This window comes from Coffea arabica, chromosome 2c (assembly GCF_036785885.1).
Source record: "Coffea arabica cultivar ET-39 chromosome 2c, Coffea Arabica ET-39 HiFi, whole genome shotgun sequence".
Classification (NCBI taxonomy): Eukaryota; Viridiplantae; Streptophyta; class Magnoliopsida; order Gentianales; family Rubiaceae; genus Coffea; species Coffea arabica.
Genome location: NC_092312.1, coordinates 75,260,937 through 75,273,952, shown reverse-complemented (window position 1 = coordinate 75,273,952; position 13,016 = coordinate 75,260,937). Strand labels below are relative to the sequence as shown.

General features: G+C 35.2%; 1 pseudogene; it reads right to left on the bottom strand.

Moving 5' to 3' along the window:
- Nucleotides 1–4,181: 4,181 nt before the first annotated feature.
- On the bottom strand, nucleotides 4,182–10,356 carry LOC113728073 (putative pectate lyase 2; annotated as a pseudogene).
- Between the last annotated feature and the right edge of the window lie 2,660 nt (nucleotides 10,357–13,016).

Below are 13,016 nucleotides of genomic sequence, written 5' to 3'. Positions count from 1 at the left end.
CAAAGTTTGGGGATGAAAACCGGCATTTTGCCTTAAACTCTCTTTGTTGGTCGTCTTTCTAGCAAACAATGGTGCGTGCACAAAACTTAGGAATTTGAAGTTTTAAAACCAGAACAAGTATCCAAAAAACTTTTTAAAAAAAAAAAAGAAAAGGGAAGAAAGAAACAAAACATCAAACCTCTAATGGCCATATAGCATTGAAAGTACTTCTCAAGAGACATATGGTTTACAATGAGGTGGTTCCAAACCAACCAGCAAACAAAAAAAAAACCAAAAAAAAAAAAAAAGAAACCGTAAAATCTAGTAGTTTCTAAAGGGCTAGCTGGCTAGTTACCAGCTAGGTTGCAGCACTAATCACATGCATAATCCCATATTTAATCAATCTAAAATTCTTAATCATGTCCAAACGTATTCAGGGACGGAGCCAGAAATTTATTTTTGGGGGGGCTGAAGTGTATTAAAAATTTTTTTTTGTGACGAAATAAATATATTTAATAAGTAAAATTTAGAATCAATAATTATAAAAATAATAAAAACATATAATTATACATACCCAAAAATTTGTTATTGATTAACACTTGAAGTATTGGTAGTTGTTGCACTCGAATAACGAAGAGGAGGCAATTGCATTCTGCGAGTCTTCATCCGTTGAAAACGTTGTAATATTTGCTCATTTTCAATTGTTGCAAAAATATCCTTCTCGATGTATACAACCAGACAGACATTCATCCACTCGTCTCCCATTTTGTTGCGCAAATCAGTCTTGACAATATTCATTGCAGAAAATACTCTTTCAACAGAAGCAGTCGCAACTGGTAGAACTAATGCCAACTGGATCAGACGATAAACAAATGGAAAAACTGTATTTTTACCAGTTTTAACCATTTGTTGAGCAAGACTTCCCAAATCTCCAACTTCTGAAAATTGAGGATCGCGTTGCACATTATAAATATAATTTCGAAGTTGAGACTCAAGATATAAATAATCGTTACTTGAGAAGTCTTCAGGATATAAATCAGCAAGACGGAGTAGTTTCTGCACATTGAATTGAGAGAAAGAACTTTTTGGATCAAGACATGCTATGCAACTAAGCAATTCCGTGCTAACTTCCGAGAAACGATTATTCATCTCTTGTATAATTAAATCAACAACCTGACATCACAACAATAATAAAATTAATAACTAAGAAAATCTGCTAACAAGTAACAAATGTAATGAAATAATAATTTCAAAAATAATACCTCACAAAAAATTTCCACGCGATAATGATGAAAATTAGTGATGGTTTGACCTCTGCGACTGCGCCTGGCATTGCCACGGATTGCTATACTGTCTTCCATATCAATCACGGGAATCATATTCAACTCACAAAAATTGTTGACTTCATCTAAAATTATTTGTCATCCCTCTTCCCTAAAGTCTTGCAATTGAGATTTCATAGTATCAATCAAACTCATGGCTTGGACAATATTTTGATCCCTTTGTTGCAAAACAAGTGACAAGTCATTTGTGATTCCCAATAAATACTTCATCAGGTGCAATGCAAAAACAAACTCATAATCATTCATTCTATCAATCAAACCCCTGGCCATACCTCTATTGTCAGAAGTGGAGGCATCATCTTGTATATTTCCCAATATTCCAATCACCGAAGCCCACATAGAGGATAGACGAAGTAATGTTAGATAGTGTGATCCCCAACGAGTATCCCCTGGTCTTGCTAAACTAGTTTCTTGATTTTTGCCTTTTCCACTAATAATATCTCCACTGTCTAAAAGTGTAACAATCTTATCATGTTCTATTTGTCTTAATTGATCTCTCCTTTTACATGATACTCCAGTTAAATTGACAATCATAGAGACATAGACAAAGAATTCACTGACAATGATATTTCCCTTAGCAACAGCAACAATAACTAACTGGAGTTGGTGAGCAAAACAGTGAATATACATCGCATAGGGATTTTCTTGTAATATAAGGGCCTTCAAACCATTGAACTCACCTCGCATATTTGAAGCTCCATCATATCCTTGACCTCTCAATTTGGATAATGATAATCCGTGTTGCGCGAATAAAGAATCAATTGCATCTTTCAAACAAAGAGATGTGGTGTCAGACACATGTACAATTGCAAGGAAACGTTCAATCACACGCCCTTATTTGTTCACATATCTCAAAACAACTCCCATTTGCTCTTTCACTGAACTGTCTCGAGACTCATCAACTATTAGGGAAAAATAATTGTCTCCAATATCATTGATTATAACACTTGTGATCTCTGAGGCACAAGCATGTGCCAGATCTTTTTGAATCATTGGAGAAGTTAGTTGATTATTTGCAGGAGCATTTTGATTTACAACCTCAAAAATCTCAGTATTTCGCTGGCTATACCACTCAAACAATTCAAGAAAATTGCCTCTATTTGAAGAACTAGTTGACTCATCATTTCCACGAAAAGCCAATCCTTGCTTCAAAAGAAAGCGGGTCACATCCAGAGCAGCAGTTAAACGGGTGCGATATGCAATATCTATTTCGCGCCCACAAGATCGTAGCACATTTGACACACTATGCCTTTGATCTTGAAAACTTTCAAACTGCATTCTAGCATCATTATGGCAACTATTCACAGCTCCAATATGTTCATTAAATCTTTCCATTGCCTTTTTCCAATTATTGAATCCCGTTTTTGTAAAGGCATCCTCTGCATATCGACCTCCCTTATTTTGTGTTTTGAAAAGAAAGCACCAAAAGCAAAACGCCGCATCTTTCGATATGCTATACTCTAACCATACAAACTTTTGATACCAACTATCTTGGAAACTTCTATGTTGTTTACCAAATGATGTTTTTGGATACATATGGCCAATCGGTTGGCAAGGTCCCCTAGTCAAATACTCTCTTCGGACATGGTCTCGAAGAGAAATATCAAATTTCTCAACTGATTTTCGTAATCCCGGATCACTAACAATATCATTTAAATTCAATTCCACACAATATTGATTTTGAACTGGTTCATTAATATTAGGCTCATTTGAAGATTCACCACTACGGACTCGTTTAGGTTTAAAGAATCTCTCCATTTTCTGTCACAATTAAATAATTGTGGTTAAATTCAATAAAATTATGCAATTCAATAATCAATTAATTTAAAATTCATATAAATAATTCTTTAATTTAATAATAAATTCATATTACTTATATTTCTCAATTTATAAAATTCATTATATAAAATTATCAAAAAGTTAAAATAAGGTACAACTAAATACCCATATAATTTCTAATTCAATCTCATAAAATTTTGAATTTATATTTACATTCAAAATTTCTAATTCACATAATTAATTCTTAAAATTTCAAATATAAAACTAACAAAATTTTAAAAACTAAATACAACCTAAAATCTATACAATTTCTAAACTAATTTCTAATTTAAATTTAATATCATTAAATTTTTTAATGTAATCTTTCAAATTCTTAAATTACATTAACATAAACTAAATAAAAATTAATCTTAATCAAATTAATATCAAGATACTCAAAATTCAAAAATAATTTAAACATATAATTAACAAAAATATAAAGATGAATATTGTAATTTAAACCAAAAAACTAACCTAAAAGATTTATGTGAATGGAATGGTGGAGAGTTGGAGTCTTGGAGCCTTGAATTGAAGGCTTGAAGCAGGATGATAGAATCTCAACTGAAGCTTCTTGGAGTTCTTGGAGCCTGGCGTGAGTGGCGTATTCTTCTTGGAGTTGGAGACTTGGAGTCTTGTTTCAGTTGTTTGCCCTTTGGCCTTTGGCATTGGCGGCGTGTATTTTTTTTTTCCCTCATTATACAAAACGACGTCGTTCCACTAAAAGTGAAACGACGTCGTTTTGTATTTAGAGGGCAAAAAAAAAATTCAACATAAATTGGGTCATCTTCTTCCTCGGACCTCAGCAGTCAGCAGACTCAGCACGGCAGGCTGGCAGCGGCTTTCCAGGCCCAGCTCTTCTTCACTTCCTCTGCAGCATTCATGGAGGCATCAGGCATGGAGCCATGGAGGATGGTAGATCTGGATCACCGTGGGGGGACTGGGCTGGGTTGGGCTGGCCGCCGGAATCCCCTATATATAGGGGATTTTCCAGCTCCCTTAAATCCGTGCCTGAACGTATTACTGTTTGTAGAACGACATAATCTAACATGTTTTGTTTGTGTTACATTCCAGAGGACCAGCATCAGAGGTTAAAGTCAGAACTGCTGCCCCATGTGCGACGGTGAAGGATTGAGATAGTGAGTAATTAGGAAGATAGCTTCCTGATCCCGACTGAACGAAAAAAGCTCCACTGTTAAATACATCCCGGGAAGATTTCCGCGTCCAGGTCTTCCAATCTTCATCTTGAATCCTCATTGTAACCTGTTAAAAGGTATAAGTGAAACTTGGATTCTATACCTTTTACTGTCGAGACCATATAAAATTTTTTTCAACAGTCATGTTATATTTTCTTCTATATTCTATATTGGGATAATTTCAGATACCTCCCACGATGTTTCTGACAATTGCACTTAAATACCCTCTAAAATTAAAAAGTACACTCACCTCCCTTTGATGGACACATTTAATAAATATTGCAGCCGCTGTCACTAAAAGAAAGTTAAAAAGTGGGAAAAGGTACTTACACACAATTTTTTGCCAACTTTATCTTCTTTATATTCTGAACGAAACATTTGCCACTTTGTTTATAAAAATTAATTAAAAAGAGAAAAAAGATATGAAAGCAGTAGAGATCCTCCCAGTACAACACAAAGTACATGTACAATTTTGCACTTTTGATCATTAGAAGCAAGAAGAGTTGGATAGGTTGCAACAGCTATATCTAACAGTTATATCTTGGCAGCATATAAGTTGGATAAAATGTAAGAGATGAATACTATTTTCAACTCTTAGCATTCTTCCTCTCTATGGCATTTGAGGAATAATAAAATCAATTTTGAAGATAACAGTTGAGAAATGACAAAATCAATTTTTCTTTTGTAGATGATCGTGGCAAGGAGCAAATAAAAAAATATTATTGTTGTAGGCAATTTTTTTCTCACATTTTTGTAATAATATTAGGCACAACATTTTGAGGGCAAGTTGGTCATTAGGAGGTTTTGGTGCAGACATGTTGTCACATCCATCATAGAGGGGAGGTAAGTGTAATTTTAATTTTAGAGGCTATTCAAGTATAATTGTTAGAAACCTTGAGGGAGGTATTTGAAATGATCCCTTCTATATTTATATGAGATCGTAGATATCAGTTATGTCAAAGTTAAGTGTGATGATTTAAGTCGTACATTTTCAAAAAAAAAAAAATTGTATTGTTGGCTAAATCATGACAATAAATCGTTTGGAACAGTTATATCTGACCACAATCGCAGCCACTTTTCCCTCTGTCACTATAGAAAGTCTATCTCGCTTGCATGTAGGTTATATGAAAATTACAGTCTAGATCAATTTCAATACAATTTTGATGAGAAATTATACCTCCTTGGCTCGAGGATTGTCTGAAGCAGTGTATTGGTTGCCTTCACTTAGTATGGTGGGGTTCGCACTCCCACCAATGGCATAAATTGTCCATCTTTCATACCTGTTGTTTGCAACATGGGCATAGCCGTGCCTAACTCTGTAGTTCTTGCTCGTATCAGTAAAGTTTCAAAAACCTTTCAAGTGTACTGATTGACCAATACAATGCCACAAAATAACTCTCACCTTGGCATCCTTTGGACTAGACCCGGGCCAAAGTAATTGAATGCAACAGTAATCCTCATGCTCTTGTCCTCGTCATGATCATCATCGTGTCCAAGCAACATGACCTAGTGCATGAGGGCACAAAGTTATTACTCATATTAATATCCAAAAAATAAAAATGATGGTGCAAGAGCTTAATTTATGATTAATTTCTAGGGATGATAGAACTAAGTTAAAATAAATTCCTAAATTATATATGTAGACACATGCATGTAACTTTTAGCCAGTACTGGATTATTGATGGCTTTGTACATGCTTACTTTATCTTGTTTCGTGAAGAAATTGTTGGAGATGGTGATCGCATGCAGTTGAACCACGAATGATGTCTACGAGGCCATCTACACAGCTAGAGAAAAAGCAATGATCAATCCATACATCAGAAGATCCAGTTATGGTTATGGCATCACCCAAGCCCGGCCTCTGGGCTTCACAATCATGAATGCTGATTCCATGTGTTATAACATGGCTAGCACTTCTGACCTCCATGCATGGTCCATTGGCAATTTCTACCTTGACTCCTCTCCCATCTATGCAGGCACGGATTTAAGGGGGGGCTGGTGGGGGCTTAAGCCCCCCCCAAGCCGCCGGAAAATCCCCTATATATAGGGGATTCCGGCGGCTAGCCCAGCCCAGCCCAGTCCCCCCACGGTGATCCAGATCTACCATCCTCCATGGCTCCATGCCTGATGCCTCCATGAATGCTGCAGAGGAAGTGAAGAAGAGCTGGGCCTGGAAAGCCGCTGCCAGCCTGCCGTGCTGAGTCTGCTGACTGCTGAGGTCCGAGGAAGAAGATGACCCAATTTATGTTGAATTTTTTTTTTGCCCTCTAAATACAAAACGACGTCGTTTCACTTTTAGTGGAACGACGTCGTTTTGTATAATGAGGGAAAAAAAAAATACACGCCGCCAATGCCAAAGGCCAAAGGGCAAACAACTGAAACAAGACTCCAAGTCTCCAACTCCAAGAAGAATACGCCACTCACGCCAGGCTCCAAGAACTCCAAGAAGCTTCAGTTGAGATTCTATCATCCTGCTTCAAGCCTTCAATTCAAGGCTCCAAGACTCCAACTCTCCACCATTCCATTCACATAAATCTTTTAGGTTAGTTTTTTGGTTTAAATTACAATATTCATCTTTATATTTTTGTTAATTATATGTTTAAATTATTTTTGAATTTTGAGTATCTTGATATTAATTTGATTAAGATTAATTTTTATTTAGTTTATGTTAATGTAATTTAAGAATTTGAAAGATTACATTAAAAAATTTAATGATATTAAATTTAAATTAGAAATTAGTTTAGAAATTGTATAGATTTTAGGTTGTATTTAGTTTTTAAAATTTTGTTAGTTTTATATTTGAAATTTTAAGAATTAATTATGTGAATTAGAAATTTTGAATGTAAATATAAATTCAAAATTTTATGAGATTGAATTAGAAATTATATGGGTATTTAGTTGTACCTTATTTTAACTTTTTGATAATTTTATATAATGAATTTTATAAATTGAGAAATATAAGTAATATGAATTTATTATTAAATTAAAGAATTATTTATATGAATTTTAAATTAATTGATTATTGAATTGCATAATTTTATTGAATTTAACCACAATTATTTAATTGTGACAGAAAATGGAGAGATTCTTTAAACCTAAACGAGTCCGTAGTGGTGAATCTTCAAATGAGCCTAATATTAATGAACCAGTTCAAAATCAATATTGTGTGGAATTGAATTTAAATGATATTGTTAGTGATCCGGGATTACGAAAATCAGTTGAGAAATTTGATATTTCTCTTCGAGACCATGTCCGAAGAGAGTATTTGACTAGGGGACCTTGCCAACCGATTGGCCATATGTATCCAAAAACATCATTTGGTAAACAACATAGAAGTTTCCAAGATAGTTGGTATCAAAAGTTTGTATGGTTAGAGTATAGCATATCGAAAGATGCGGCGTTTTGCTTTTGGTGCTTTCTTTTCAAAACACAAAATAAGGGAGGTCGATATGCAGAGGATGCCTTTACAAAAACGGGATTCAATAATTGGAAAAAGGCAATGGAAAGATTTAATGAACATATTGGAGCTGTGAATAGTTGCCATAATGATGCTAGAATGCAGTTTGAAAGTTTTCAAGATCAAAGGCATAGTGTGTCAAATGTGCTACGATCTTGTGGGCGCGAAATAGATATTGCATATCGCACCCGTTTAACTGCTGCTCTGGATGTGACCCGCTTTCTTTTGAAGCAAGGATTGGCTTTTCGTGGAAATGATGAGTCAACTAGTTCTTCAAATAGAGGCAATTTTCTTGAATTGTTTGAGTGGTATAGCCAGCGAAATACTGAGATTTTTGAGGTTGTAAATCAAAATGCTCCTGCAAATAATCAACTAACTTCTCCAATGATTCAAAAAGATCTGGCACATGCTTGTGCCTCAGAGATCACAAGTGTTATAATCAATGATATTGGAGACAATTATTTTTCCCTAATAGTTGATGAGTCTCGAGACAGTTCAGTGAAAGAGCAAATGGGAGTTGTTTTGAGATATGTGAACAAATAAGGGCGTGTGATTGAACGTTTCCTTGCAATTGTACATGTGTCTGACACCACATCTCTTTGTTTGAAAGATGCAATTGATTCTTTATTCGCGCAACACGGATTATCATTATCCAAATTGAGAGGTCAAGGATATGATGGAGCTTCAAATATGCGAGGTGAGTTCAATGGTTTGAAGGCCCTTATATTACAAGAAAATCCCTATGCGATGTATATTCACTGTTTTGCTCACCAACTCCAGTTAGTTATTGTTGCTGTTGCTAAGGGAAATATCATTGTCAGTGAATTCTTTGTCTATGTCTCTATGATTGTCAATTTAACTGGAGTATCATGTAAAAGGAGAGATCAATTAAGACAAATAGAACATGATAAGATTGTTACACTTTTAGACAGTGGAGATATTATTAGTGGAAAAGGCAAAAATCAAGAAACTAGTTTAGCAAGACCAGGGGATACTCGTTGGGGATCACACTATCTAACATTACTTCGTCTATCCTCTATGTGGGCTTCGGTGATTGGAATATTGGGAAATATACAAGATGATGCCTCCACTTCTGACAATAGAGGTATGGCCAGGGGTTTGATTGATAGAATGAATGATTATGAGTTTGTTTTTGCATTGCACCTGATGAAGTATTTATTGGGAATCACAAATGACTTGTCACTTGTTTTGCAACAAAGGGATCAAAATATTGTCCAAGCCATGAGTTTGATTGATACTATGAAATCTCAATTGCAAGACTTTAGGGAAGAGGGATGACAAATAATTTTAGATGAAGTCAACAATTTTTGTGAGTTGAATATGATTCCCGTGATTGATATGGAAGACAGTATAGCAATCCGTGGCAATGCCAGGCGCAGTCGCAGAGGTCAAACCATCACTAATTTTCATCATTATCGCGTGGAAATTTTTTGTGAGGTATTATTTTTGAAATTATTATTTCATTACATTTGTTACTTGTTAGCAGATTTTCTTAGTTATTAATTTTATTATTGTTGTGATGTCAGGTTGTTGATTTAATTATACAAGAGATGAATAATCGTTTCTCGGAAGTTAGCACGGAATTGCTTAGTTGCATAGCATGTCTTGATCCAAAAAGTTCTTTCTCTCAATTCAATGTGCAGAAACTACTCCGTTTTGCTGATTTATATCCTGAAGACTTCTCAAGTAACGATTATTTATATCTTGAGTCTCAACTTCGAAATTATATTTATAATGTGCAACGCGATCCTCAATTTTCAGAAGTTGGAGATTTGGGAAGTCTTGCTCAACAAATGGTTAAAACTGGTAAAAATACAGTTTTTTCATTTGTTTATCGTCTGATCCAGTTGGCATTAGTTCTACCAGTTGCGACTGCTTCTGTTGAAAGAGTATTTTCTGCAATGAATATTGTCAAGACTGATTTGCGCAACAAAATGGGAGACGAGTGGATGAATGACTGTCTGGTTGTATACATCGAGAAGGATATTTTTGCAACAATTGAAAATGAGCAAATATTGCAACGTTTTCAACGGATGAAGACTCGCAGAATGCAATTGCCTCCTCTTCGTTATTCGAGTGCAACAACTACCAATACTTCAAGTGTTAATCAATAACAAATTTTTGGGTATGTATAATTATATGTTTTTATTATTTTTATAATTATTGATTCTAAATTTTACTTATTAAATATATTTATTTCGTCACAAAAAAAAATTTTTAATACACTTCAGCCCCCCCAAAAATAAATTTCTGGCTCCGTCCCTGCATCTATGGTCTTGTAACTACTCACAGATAGAACTGTTTTCAAAGAAATTATCATGTCCTCGGCGAATATAATCCAAAGATGTTCCCTCTGGATTGCACCATAGCGTAATGTCCCTGGCTTGGGATTGGAGGGGTTGTCGGATGAGTCGGTAACAGTATAAACTCGACCATTTTTTCCACCCGTTGCATCGGCGCCAAAGCCTCTTGCACAATCAGCTAGAGCCTGGCGATTGGCGTCCCAGTTAGGGTCTGAACGCCAGCAAGAATCTATGGCGTTCATTCTGTTACTTTGGGAATGAGTTTGTAAGATGAAAGAAATAAATGTTAGTAGAAAGCATGAAAGCAATAAAGGAAATCTTGGGTAGGCCATAGCTTGTGATGAATTTGAGAAGCAATTAACGTTAGAAGTCGATGTGCATGAAAGAAAAGCAACCTTGGAGGTCTATTTATAGGAGATCAGAAAGGAGTATCTAAAATGGTCAGGTAATAAGGATATCTAAAATGTTTATTACGATGTTTAAGAGTAAAGTTGTGAAAACAAGCTTGAAACGAAAGTTGACTGGGTATTTAACTTATGCTGAAAGAGAAATCTCGTATTAGTTTTTTTTTTTTAATTTTCATGGGTTATTAAATTCTAAAGATCTGATTTGATCAAAATGCAGGTCTTTGAAAGTAATTAAGTGTGAACGTGTCGTGAATGATTATGTTACTAGATTATAAGTGTTTTGCTAATAAAATTAGAGATAAAAATTGGGATGACGAGTTTTTTTTATATAGGTTTGAAGTAGCATTCTCTTGTGCATTTGTAATATAATTCTGAGATTGTTTTTTCAAGGACGGTAATCGAACCGACCTGTTTGTGAGCAGATCAATCAAAAACTTGACTCGGACTCGGATTGACCGAGTTCCAATAGCTTGATAAATTGAGCAAGTCGAGTTCGAGTATCCAGATGCAATGTTTGAAAGTTTGTCGAGCATTATCGAGCTTTTTAATTTTAATTCTTTAATATATTATTATTGTGAAATTACCCTTATGCTTAAAAAAGTGGTTGAATTTACGAAATATTTCAAATCGTATAAACTTTTTAAAGGGCAATAATGACTTTTCGTTCAAAAATTGCCAAGAAAACAAAATTTTATAATTCGAGATCGATAAGACTTGCATTGACTCGAGCTAATGCAAGTCAAACTCAAGTTCTATGAGCAATCATTAAACTCGAGCTCGAGCATCCTTCTTGCATGTCGAGTCGAACTCTAGTATCGCGAATCGCGAATTAGGCTTAATTACATCCCTGGCACTTTCTCCCGTTACAAGTTGTGTATCATCCTCATTTTCTTGGTCACCGACATTCATTTTTTGTCTTGCTTAGCTCCCAACTAGCTAGTCCAGGAGTTATAAACCTTCCTAGTTGGGATTACATAAGCTATAGTTTCTTCGTATAGGGAGTGAAAACAACCATTTACATCAACCATACATCTTAATGGAAGGAAAACTTCATGTCAATTTCTGACAACATAAACCCCACAAGTGAAGTTTCATCTTAACTAGCTAAGCGCCAGCAGCTTTGACCATTTCTAATTGAAGAATGATTAACAAGCACATCATGAGCGAAAATCTTTTTATACGACTTTAAACTCTCTTTAATTTCCATCACATCCCAAAAAGCTTACATCAATCTGGAAAAACAGTAAATTATTATTCCCTCCGTCCCATTGAAAGTGTCATACTTTTCATTTTGAAATATCCCAAAATAATTGTCATATTAGAAAAGTCAAAACACCTTTTATATTTTTTTATATATAATACGAAATAACGAAAATAACTGTTCTAATTTAACCACTTGGGCTAACTCATGTTACTGAAAAATTGCAGTTCTAAGCCCAGAAATCTAAATTGGATTTATCTATTGAATCATTTTGCAGGATGAAACATTTAAAAGCACTAGTGTTATCACGTAATCAGAATTTAGGCCTCACCTCAACTGATGGCACTGCATCTCTGGAAGAACTGTCAAAGTAACATTGTTCTGTGTACAGCTCTAACTTTTAAGCAGTATTTGATGATTTCAGATTTCCACCTGGCAGCTCTGGATCGCCATTTTTTCCATCCAGTATATATTTGATGGTATTGTACAAACTCAGTTTCATGGAAACTTAAATTTAAGTTTACACTCAAATTGCATGCATTTATACCAAAAGGTATAAGAATTACGTCAACCTGTATAAATTGGACAGAACTCAACTCGTAAAGTCCCATTTTAAATTTTACGCGTCACAAAATTCTTGAGATCAAGGAGACTGAAACTGGTCATGCATAATGAGGTTTCAAGAAATTGACTGGTGAACTGAGTGATCATCAAAAGCTCCATTTTTCCACGCACAAACCCTCCTCAGCGTTAGCCAAACAAAGAGAAAACGTCCACAAATGACTGGAACAAACCCGCGTTTTTTGTTGTCTGCTGGATTCTCGTATATGCCTGTTCTAGCTAAATCGGAGACGACGGTCCACTTCAACATTCCGTTTACAGGAACCGTAAATTGCATGCTAGTCAAATTACAGTATGGGAAGTTTCAATAGACAAATGTTTGATGGGCGGAAATTATTGAGCCAAGCGTGTCTCAGGCTGGCACGTAATCTATATATACTACACTACTAATCTTTATGCTTAACCATGGAAGTAAACTTCAAGAGTCATGAATTTGATATCAAGAGCAGACTGAGCCCTGTCAAAGACGGGATTGTGGGCCTAAAACATCCCAAAACATCGTATTAGTAACATCCCTATTTTTGGAAGTGCGTAAAGGACTAATGCTATGTTCGATAATCAAATCCTTCCTCGGTCTCGGTGTTTAATGATCTCAACAATTATTTCTAGATCATGAAAACATTTTTTTTCCTAGATCATGAACGTTCCTTTTCCATAGGAACTCACCTTTCCC